We start from the raw sequence: 6,694 nt of genomic DNA on the forward strand, positions 1-6,694 counted from the left end.
AATTTTGACTCAAACATGGAAGTGTTTTAGCTTTTCAGGGTACCACTCATCTCAGAGCTGTAATGCTGATGTAGTGAAAGATGCACATTGCAGGTGGGAACAGAAGAGATCCACTTTACTGCTCTTCAGTGATGAGCCTGTATTTTGTCCTCGTGGCCATTATGTGTTGTTCTTGAGCAGAGAAACTCTGACAGAAAATATCTTGGGTTTTGTTGTTGTTTTTTTTAATATCAGGCAGTCTATAAACATAATTGTTCATTTAACAGAGTCCCTCTGCCCACTCCCACATTTGTGACCCACTGACACGTGCCTCATGTGGGAGTCCTGAGCTGCCTCCCCTGGGCCTCCGGGAGTCATTCTTGTGAAAGGCTTGGGGAGAGCAGCCATGGGCCTGATTCTGAAAGGTGTTGTCTTCATAAACTCTGTGTCATGTCAATATAAACTGACATTTTTCCACAGCTTGCCTGGATAGATTTTGCATTGAATTTCACCTAGAGTTTTCTTTCTTTTTTTAACAATTTAATATCTTAAATTGCCATTACTCATATTACATGAGAAAAGACTATTGTATTTTATTACAGGCTTCAGTTTCCAAGTCATAGATTGTAGTAGGTAGCTTGTTTGTGTACAGTTTTCAGTAGAAAATTATCAAATGTGAGTTTCCCCTTATTTTCTAAATATCTTTGATTGCAGATCTGATAAGCAAAGCACAAATGTCTTTATTTTGATGCAAGAGCCCAAAATACAGATTTTCTTTTTCTGAGATTTCCTGTGCCTGGGGTTTCTTGTTTAAAGTAACATTTATTTTCACTGAGATTTGAGTACTTCCAATATCTTCTGCCTCAGCATAACATTAAAAAGTGCTTTTTGTTCATTTATTACTGTGCCTACTGGGGTGCAGAAAGGGCATAAAATACCTCTTAATGATCCCCACTTTCTACATTTACATCCCTGTTGGAAATCAGACATGCTGTTTCATAACAAAGAGAAAAAAAGTGGGGAAGAAAAAGAAAATTAACAATTAACTGAACTTCATAAATGACCACACAGACTTGGCTCTTGCTTCACAGACATTCATAACCTGTGCTGGCACAATCCCTGCTCTCTGCTTCACAGCCTAGATGTGCTGGTATCGTGTTCAAAGCCCAACAGAGCAGTAGCAGCAAGACAGAGCTGGCCTTACAGGAATGTAGCAGCCAGATGATTGGATCCCATTTCCCACAGGTTTCCAAGTCTGCAACTGAAAATGCCTTGTAACTCTATTAGGAAAGACCTACGTGATCAATAGAAGCAACAAGGCCACACAAGTACGTCTCGAAGCATGATGAAAATTGCACATCCCGTGGTGCTCAGGGGACTTAATATTTTCCAGTGATTTTTTCACCTCATCCCTTGCCCTTGTTTACAGAGCAGTTGGTCTGTTTCGTGCAGCTTTATTGCAAAATGTAACTGGACTTATTCATTACCATATTTTACTAAAAAAAAAAAAAATCCGTACTTTTCTTAAGGTTTGAGGTAATATAGATTATTTTTACAAAAGTCCTCTTTAGTTTGGTAAAGATTGGTTGATATTTTGAAGTGGCATTATGCAGTTCCAAAGAGGGGGGGCCTGCAGTCCCTCACCCACCTCTCGTTTGAGACAGGAGGAGCCAGCTCAGCAGCCAGGGTGGGATGGACTGTGGGTTCCATTAGCGGAATCACAAGCCACAAGCTGACAGGTCACACACCCCAGATGTTCTGAGAGTGATGTGGGAAAGATCTAAGCTCTGAAGTTGTCTCATGGCAAGTTTTTTTCTCAGCAATTTTCAGAACTTTCTCATTTTAGTGACAACTAAGAGACTGCTTGTTCTTTTATGTAATTATTTTTAATTTGTTGTTATGCACACCACACAACATCTTGTTTAAAACTTTTCTTTTTTAATGTAAGGAAAACAAAACACTTGCTGTGAGGTGTACAAGGAGTCTTTTACAGACAGTGTATTTAGCTCAGAGCAAATGAAAAAATAACTACTTGACTAGGTTAGCTTTGGGTGCCCTCAGGCTCCTTGAGATTAGTTTTAGATTCATATACTATGGTCACCCATTGACCAAGCTGCTTCAACCCTTATACATATCCAGCAAAGTACCATTTCCCTCAGGCATGGTTTTCTTTCAATCATATTAAACCATTAAACACACTTGGGGCTTGCATTGAAGAGAGAAACAATTTCATATGTTCACAATTCAGAACTTTCTTCTTCAGGAACTTGAAAAAATTTTGTTAGGTCTCAGTATTTCAAGACTTTATTTTGGTTCTCCCTAAAACTTGCCCTGTAATTAAATTACTCCTGCATTATTTCTAGTGATTTTTATCAAAAATTTTAAAGTTGATGCAGAGGTCCTTTATTCCTATGCAAACAGAAAAATGAAATATTTCCTACTTTTATTTCCAGGAGTGTTTGACAGTTGATACAGCACTGGGATGGGAAGCAAATGCTACACTAATTTCTTTTTATCTTTTTTTTTTACTTGAGCAGCCAAATTTTGGTTTTCAAAAAATCCTCAAACCATAAGGCTTTCAGCTTTGATGTTTTGTTAAAGAACGCTCTTAACACACCTTCCCCCCTAGTAGGTTTGGGCTAGATGAGCACCCATGAGAGTGGATGAAGGGTCTCTACAGAGAAAGGGTGTGGAGCAGAGTGGTTGGGTCTCTCCAACTCTGGCATTTGGCTGTGCTGGGTTTCTGATCCCCCACACAGTTCCCTTCATGTGCAGAGTCATTTTGGCTCCAGTTCAGGGAAATTCAACACAGGAAGAGTGAGTGTTCACACACAAAGGCTGTATGTAGGACTTGTTACTGGACCCTAAATTTGGATTTGGGAAGCATTCCCAGATGGCCCATAAAGCTGAGTATTTTTGGTTCTTAACTGAGAAAGATTCACTTTAAATCCTCTCTATTAAATATGGATTTATAGGAAATAATCCTCATTTGAACAGCGTAGCTTTGAACAGGGTGGAAATGCATGTGAGAAGGAGGTGTAGGGCTTTTTGTGTGCCATGTGTGGGTGTATTTCCCTGTGTACAGAGTTATTGTTTGTAGGAGAAGAGTGGGGAATTTTTTCCTCTCATGGTTATCTATTTTGGGTGGGTGTCTATAAAAGAATTATCTCCCAAATTATCTGAGAAGTAAATTATGCTCTCCGTTCAAGATTTATCTTAACACAAAAGCTGTGCCTGACAGGTGTCACTTAGGAGTTCAGACTCACCAGTGCACTTTGACTACTCAAAGCAGAAATCTCTGGTGACCCTCCCTCTGCTTAGCCTGGCTGGATTTTCCTTGAATTCTCCTGGATCTTTAACACATGGAGGCAAGAGCACACATTCTCTGCTGCTCTCACCCCCTTCTTTCTCTGTTTGGAGATCACCTGAATTGCTTTAATCTCCTGGCTTAATTTGAATTCCTTTACCAATAGCAATGGAATTCCTTAGATTTATATTAAAGATGCCATGATAGCTTATATCTGTAAGCTCTTCTACAGTCAGGTTTAGAACTTTTACAGGTCTCTGTCTTAGTATGAGCCACATTCATGTGAGAGTGTTTTTTTTTAATAATCATACATCTTTGGTTATCGCAGGTATTTATGGTCTTGTGCACTGAACTGTAAACATGAGAGCAAGAATTTCTTCTTTGTGGTGGGACCAAAATGAGTGGATATCCAAACAGTTATTTAGTTCTACATGTTTCCTTTTTCACAACTGTCTTGGTAGTCATCAAATTGCTGAAATTCAGAAAGGGAGGTAAATTGTAGACCTAATTTTTGCTAAGTCATATGAAAAATGCTCACTCTGAGAGAGTAAGACTAGGTTTTAAAACTCACATTTCTGATGATTTTCTATCTTTTAAATAATTATTGGGGTTTAAAACAACAGGCAGCCTTTTTTTAACTACTTATCTTGCTTCACATAATGCTTCTCTGTACCAAAGAGAGACTGAGCCAAATTTTGGGCAGTGTAACTATTTTTTGGATATTTCCCTCTCTCATTGTGTCAGAGTAACCAGGTTGTTCCTTTGTCAAGGTTTCTTTAGCAGTTGCCTAAGATCCCAGTCTCTTAGAATAACTGACTGCAGTGCTGTTTTAAAACCTCTGATTTTAGTCTTCTATTATTCCTCTTTTCAATTGTGCATCTTGTTGTCTTCAGTTATTGGAAATTTTAAATTTCAGCAGTGAAAATGCTAAACTATCTCTTCTAGTAGTTTTTCATTAATGTTTTTTGATTTAATATTTCATTGTGTGTAAAAAATCATGAGATATTATAGCGTGATAAGTACTGTATAAGTTTTATTATATTGTTTACAGCACTTAAATCCTGATGATTTTAAAGCAGTGCAAATTAGAGATATTTTTCTTAGCGGTAGAACAATTAGGGGGTTAGGTGAAAGTGAAAACCGTTTGTGCGTTTGATCATGCAGAATATCAGACTTTTTGAACACTATTTTCAGTTGTTTCCTGTTAGAAAAACAGATTATTCAAAATTTTATCCTTTTAACTATAAATTAGCACATTTTGTCTTATTTTCTGGAATTTCCATAGTAGACATGGTAGGCTACAGCAAGAATATTGTCTCTGTAAAGCTTTCACATCTTCTAAAAATATAAAATGTTTTAGAGAGACAGAGAAGAAAACTCAAAGTGAAGGTAATGCCCTAATTGCTCCTTACATGTGCACCTGAAATAAGTAACTGAAAATGTCTTAAGGTTTGAATTTTTAAAGTGACAAAGCTTAGTTCTGCCTAGTGATGTGATGACCCTGTGACAGCCTCCACATCACTGCACTGATTTTGTGTATTCCAATGGCAGACCTTGGTGTCCTTTTTTTTTCTCCAGGAACAATATTACAAAATTTAAATCACTGACAGGAGCTCCCTGATAATCCCTGTGCTTCCAATTTGTAAACTGGCAGCACTTGCACACTGAAAAGGTTTTGGTTGTTTTTTTTTTTTTGGTGTTTTTTTTTTTTTTTTTTTTTTTTTTTTTTTAATGGAAAGCTGTTTTTATTATAGATCCCTACTCTCATACATAAACAGGCTCCTGGTCTCTCCCAGCAACACCTGTGGCCAGTAGAGGAAGGATCTCCTGCAGAAAATAACTGAGAGAACCTGCATTCAGATCCTGCTCAGTCGCATCTGCAAGAGGATCTTTCTCTTCACTCACTTCAGTCTAGAAACCAATTGACCCAGCCAGGTGCACAAAGTTGAGCTCTGTGAAGGCTCTGTTCATGCTTTGTGATAGTTGACCTCAAAACTGTTCCTTAGTGAACTTTCCTCAGCAGTTATACTGACCCAAATGTCATTTAAAACTTACCATGGAGATACTTTATGAATGTCTGTCTTGAACAGAGTCTGGGCAGAATTTCTCCCTTTGTGTTTGTGTGAAACAGGAATCTGAATTCAGTTGTGTCTCCTTTGGGCTTGTAGAAATGAGCATGTTATGGAGTAATTTTTGATGTTCCTCATAATTAAAATAGTTCTGCATTACATTCATGCAAAAACTATGCTTTGGCAGTGTGGTGAAACATTAGAGAATTCTCCTCAAATTAGTTACAGAAATTGAATGACAGGACAAATTAAGACAAGGCAGGAGGGGGTGAAACATTTTATTTTAAAAATACTCCATAAAGACAAACATGCAGTAAATTAGCAAATGTGCCTTCTCAGTTATTCATGGAAATATGTTTGGAAAAAACCATGGGCTTGATTTGTTTATTATTTGGCAGAATTTTCCAGTGTTTTGTCAGCTTGCCACAGGCTGCTGTGCATGGAGCTCCTTGGAAGGATCACCAGAAGGCTTTGAGGAAGCCTTCAGAAATGATGGACCAGACATGGAGGAGAAACCTTCTGCAAACCTTTCCACCCCAAAGGCATCATTTCAAACAGTCACATGTATGGAGGGAGAAAATGACAGAGATCCATGGATCTACCTGCATACTGTCCTGGATACTTCAAAAGCTGCAGTTAAAAGTAGAAGCCAAACTTCCTCTGCATTTACAGCAGGTGGTATTAATTTATGTCATTTAGATTAATAGCAGTTGTTGTTTAACAATAGCTGTTGATAAACTAGCATTGGTTTAACAATATGCAAAAAGCTGCATCTAAACTTGGGTGGGGGGGAAGCAGGGAAAGCAGCCAAGTGCTCCACCCAGATATAGATGTGTGTGTGTATGTATATCTGTATATATATATAAATTCTTCTGTCCATGCACAGAAATGTTAACTTCAGTATGTTTATTGGAGTGGTAAAAAACAGCCACTTGCAAATTCACTGAGACAAGGAACACCAGATTGGATCTGTATTTTTTTTTTTAATGTTGCTTCCAACCGCAATGTAAGTGTTAGAAAGGAGGGGGAAGCTTTTCTTATTTGGAAATATATTGGGTTTTATTGCAATAAATGCTTCTGGCTCAAAAACATCCCTAGTTAAACCTGGTAATCTGTGAGTGGAAGGGCATGTGCTGGCAGAAGAGAGCAGAGCTGTGAAAAGGATCTGTCCTTAGGACCTGTCTATCTTTTTGTTCATAATAAAAGCAAGGGAAAAAAAGAAGCAGTGTTATCAGTACACTTCTGCAAGTGAATTAGCTAGCACAGATTTGATAAAGCCTATAAACCCTCTAGAGCAATCGTGACAGTTTGCTGGCTTGGGCTTTGTCTGCTGCCAGTT

This window comes from Anomalospiza imberbis, chromosome 12 (genome assembly GCF_031753505.1).
Source record: "Anomalospiza imberbis isolate Cuckoo-Finch-1a 21T00152 chromosome 12, ASM3175350v1, whole genome shotgun sequence".
NCBI lineage: Eukaryota > Metazoa > Chordata > Aves > Passeriformes > Viduidae > Anomalospiza > Anomalospiza imberbis.